Source organism: Sinocyclocheilus anshuiensis, unplaced genomic scaffold (genome assembly GCF_001515605.1).
Source record: "Sinocyclocheilus anshuiensis isolate Anshui unplaced genomic scaffold, SAMN03320099.WGS_v1.1 scaffold694, whole genome shotgun sequence".
In the NCBI taxonomy this organism is placed as follows: domain Eukaryota; kingdom Metazoa; phylum Chordata; class Actinopteri; order Cypriniformes; family Cyprinidae; genus Sinocyclocheilus; species Sinocyclocheilus anshuiensis.
In genome coordinates, this window is record NW_015542477.1 from 1,655,977 (window position 1) to 1,661,243 (window position 5,267).

Genomic DNA, 5,267 nt, shown 5'->3' on the forward strand with positions numbered 1-5,267 from the left:
ATGGGATAAATGCAGAGCACTAATTCCGAGTATGGGTCACCATACTTGGCCACATGTCACGTCACTTTCACTTTCGTCACTGAACATGATTTGTTGCCATATGATGCAAAAATCAGCAAAATGCCATGACATACATAAATTAAACTAGAATTTCTAAAGAAAATGCGAGTAGTGCGTGTTCATGCAAAACTCATCAAAGCTGGGTGGTTGCCAGGACTTGGCTATGCATTTGCTACAGCATTCTAGGTCAACCTTTGAATGCTTGTTTGTTTGACAACAGCCTTGTTCAAAGGTTTTGAGTGTTTTTTTTTTATAAACATTTAATATCTTTTAAATATACACACAAAGAGAACAATAGCTACAACGAAAGATTGATGGATGTAGAAAGAACAGAAATAAAGGATGGATGGACAGACAGACAGATGGATGGACAGACAAGCAAGTTGATTGAATAGATAGAACAGAATGACTGACAGAATGATGGATGGATGGATGGACAGACGAGCAATTTGATAGATATAGAAAAGATGGATAGATAATAGATAGAGAAAGAGATGAATAGAATAGATAGAACAGAACAACTGACAGCATTATGTATGGATGGACGGATGGATGGATGGATGGATGGATGGATGGATGGATGGATGGATGGATGGATGGATGGATGGATGGATGGATGGATGGATGGATGGATGGATGGATGGATGGATGGATGGATGGATGGATGGATGGATGGATGGATGGATGGATGGATGGACAGACGAGCAATTTGATAGATATAGAAAAGATGGATGGATAGATAGATGAATGAATAGAATAGACAGAACAGAACGACTGACAGAACAATGGATGGATGGATGGAGAAAGAACAGAAAGAAAGGACAAATGGATGGACAGACAGACTGACGGATGGACAGATGAGCAAGTTGATAGATATAGAAAAGATGGATGATAATAGATGAATAGATGAAAAGAACAGAACGACTGACAGAATGGATGGCTGGAGAAAAAAAAGAAATAAAGGACAGATGGATGGATGGATGGATGGACAGACAGACGGATGGACAGACAAGCAATTTGACAGATATAGAAAGGATGGATGGATAGATAATAGATAGATGAATAGAATAGATAAAACAGAATGACTGACAGCATGATGGATGGATGGATTATGAATAAGAGAAAGAACAGAAATAAAGGACAGAGGGATGGACGAATAGACAGACGGATGGACAGATGAGCAAGTTGATAGATATAGAAAAGATGGATGGATAGATAATAGATGAACAGATGGATAGACAAAACAGAGCAACTGACAGAATAATGGATGGATGGATGAGAAAGAAGAGAACAATGGATTGATGGGCAGGTTGATAGATACACTGAATAGATGAAGAAATTAACAGATCTACAGATCGATGGACAGATAGAACGATGGATGTATGTATGGATTAAATTCAATGATAAATTGATAGCACAATAGATTGATTAGATTGATAGAACTACTGATAGAAAAACTGACAGAATAATAGATAGAACGATAGAAAGAACAAAAGTACGATACCAACTTCCTGTGATACCAACTACCAGTCAATTCGACAGTTAAAAATTCTATTGCTACATCTTTGATGCCAATATTTAGTTTGCATCTGGCTGCATTAAATCAGCGCAGACCCCCAACAACTCTTCTTGTCTAGAAATTTGGGTTGACGGGTGATCTATAAAAGCCTGCCTTTTCTTCACTAAGTAAAAGATGAAAAGTTAAATGGGTAAAACAGCTTCCCCAAAATAGTGTCAAGGGGTGAGTGCAAAACATTCGGTGACCCTGCTGCGAGCCTGTCATTCAGTGAATCAACACTGCTCCATTACCTCCTGCACCCTCTTGTCAAGATTACAAAAAAGCTTTTACTTCAAATGCATGTTTAAGAGTTTTCCTCGCAGGGCTTTGGGAGGGTGAAGTGGAGAGGGGAAGGCGAGCAGAGGATGGATTGTGGAAGAGAGGTACAAGTGCTATGTTTTTCTTTTGTCGTTTTACAGCATGGCAGGAAGTTCGCATCACTCTGCTTCCTGTCGTACATGCTGCACTGGATCTGCTGAATGTCCAATAACAGAAGGGCCATTAGCTCAAAGCATGTGTTGGGGGGCCGTGCGACACAGATGAGCCTCCGAAAACTATTCCTCTTCCCTGGCACTGCGACATTCAGCCATCTGAATACACAATTTACAGAGAGATATGTAAATACGGCATATTCTCTCAGCCCCCATCTTGAAAGCACGCACACACACGTACCCGAAGCAGGCTAATTGTTCCTTTTAAGAGGCAAAATGAGAACAGTATCTCATTGTGCAGGCAGAAGATGGAGAGAGAAACGCAGAGAGAGAGAGAGAGATAGAGGGATCTCTCCGGAATAGGAGGCAGGGATATTTTCCAATTATTCAGCCTTTCTCTGCTATCCCAGAGGGCAAGCTCTGGAGCACAAGAGAGGCAAAGAGAAAGTCGCACTCGTTTATTAGTATTAGGGGCCTCTTCTGTTTTTCCTCCCAGGCCTGTGGCCCCTACACACAGTGGCAGAACACACACATGCACACGCGTACATGCGCACACGCACACACACACACACACACACACACACACACACACACACTCGGGAACATATTGCCATTGAGAAACAGCTGTGGAGGGACTTTTTTTTTTTTGCTTTTTTTGCCAGAATGCTTATAACTTACAATGACCCCAAAAAAGTATTTGGACACTTAAGTTACACTCAAAATATATGAATTTCTTCAAACAATAAAATCAAATAAAGATGCTTTTATTTTGAAGAAAGATAAGTAAACTCATAACAGAAGTACACTATACTGTATATAATTTCCTTGAACTTTTGTATATACTGGAAGATATAAATAAAATAACATACAAATGTGTATATTCAGTTTTTTTATATTAATTATATATATTCTATTATTATTATTATACTAATGATAATAAAAGATTACATATTTTTTATAAAAAATAAAACATTATTACTATTATTATTATTATTATTATTATAGTAATAGAAAAACTCAGACATCTTAAGATAATAAAAGTGTAAAATATACACTATACTGTATATTTTCCTTTTTCCTTGAGCTTTTCAAAGATACTTCACACTGTAAGAAAAACAATATTTTGAGATATATATATATATATATATATATACACCTACACACACACACACACACACACACATGTGTGTGTGTGTGTACTGTATATGTATGCAATACAAAACATTTACATACTTACATTTTTAATATATTATTATTACTATTATCAATTTAAAATATATTATTATTTATAATAACAACAGTAACAACAGTACAATTATAAATAACAATGTGTTCAAAATTTAGACAATGAGTGTTACAAAAGCTGGTAAAAAAATCATCACAGAAAGAGCTCAGAATTATTTGCAGATGTCACTTGGTTTGATAATATTTATACACTAAAATTTATTTGTAAGCATGGTGCAAGTTTCCAAGTACTTTTTTGGATTCACTGTATATGCAGAGAGAGGTACAGTTAAAGAATCTCAGTACAGTGCTAAAACACGATAATAACCTCACACTCAAAGCTACAGCAATGTTATTTGTGATTTGGCAACGTGACTCACTTATTAACGAGTAGCATTAACACTCATGCTAGCAGCCAGTTGCTTGAATACCGAAGACACACTGTTCACATTCAGATTAGCGAACACAATAAGTATACAACATGCCATCGACATTCACAGTTTGTTTTTACCATCCGTATATCCACTCATGCCGTCATCCTTATTAGTTTTCGTGCCTCTTGGTAAGCTGTTGCATTCAGTGGGGCTTTCAATGTGCCCAATAATAAGCATTTAAAAATAACAGGCATGAATGTGAATTAAGAAAAATTATTACCTGCAACTAAACAATAAATGCTTTAGAATATTAAAACATTTATTATAAAATGGATAGTGCTGGTAAATACAGCACTTCAGCCATGCCAGTATGCACAATATAGTAACCACTATGACGTAAACTGTATGTTAATGTCACAATTGTATAGGATATTTTAGAGATATGTTAGAGAGCTGGTCCGTGGGCTTGTACAGACTCATCTGACTGCAGTCAGTGCCATCTCTAGCACTGCATGTTGGCATGACTGTGATGTAGGTTATTACATTACCTCAATGACTGCAGCAGCTGCTGTACAGAGATGAAGCCATACATCAAACCTCCACACATCTCACCAGACCTGCAACTCACGGACCCCTTCCTTGATTTTCAGCACTCGGCCTGTCTATCTGTTCATCCATCAATCCATCCATTCATTCATCAGTCTGTCCATTCATACATCCATTCAAATAGTCCTTCTGAAAAAGAGAATTTGCATCTTTGAGTAAACTAGTTCCTTACATTTATTTTTCTCAACACATTGGTATTTTTTTTAACAAAGAATAAATGCAAATTGTTACATTTTGTTAGATTTATGCTTAAAAATATTATTAATAAATATCTATATAATAAATAAAAATATGTATATATAATATATATAATTAATAAATTGTAAAAAAAAAAAGATTGTTAAATTGCCTTTTTAGAACACACGCATAGATAGATAGATAGATAGATAGATAGATAGATAGATAGATAGATCCATCCATCCAAAAAAGAAAAAAAAATGTAAAGTAAAATCTTTGAGTAAATTAGTTCCTTTCATTTATTTTTCTCTCATTGGTAATTTTTTAAACCAAAAAATAAATGGTAATTGTGTAACCAAAAAATAAATGCACATTTTTTAAGCTTTATACTTAATAATAATAAAAATATATATATTTTATTATATAAAAGTTTATCATTTATTAAATTGCCTATGAGGTAAGAAATTTACATTTTAACAGACTTTAAAAATTAGTCTTTAATATTGTTCATATTTTTGCTTTAAGAAAATGTATACATATTTTTTATCAAAAAAGTTTTTTTATCACTTTTCTGAAAAACAATAAAATGATTTTTTTTGGTGGTGCATTAAATCACAGGGTTTGTATCAAACATCTATCAATTTAAAAAAAAATTTGTAGAAACTGAACTCGCTGCACTGAAAACTAACCAAGTACAAATGACACACAATTGTGTTTTCTGAGAATCATGTTCCTTCCTGAAACAAACATTGAATGTGTGCTGGACAAAGATGGCATTCAGTTATTTCTTCATTTCCTCATGTCTCACGGCAGACAAGAAGATGCTTTATTTTATCA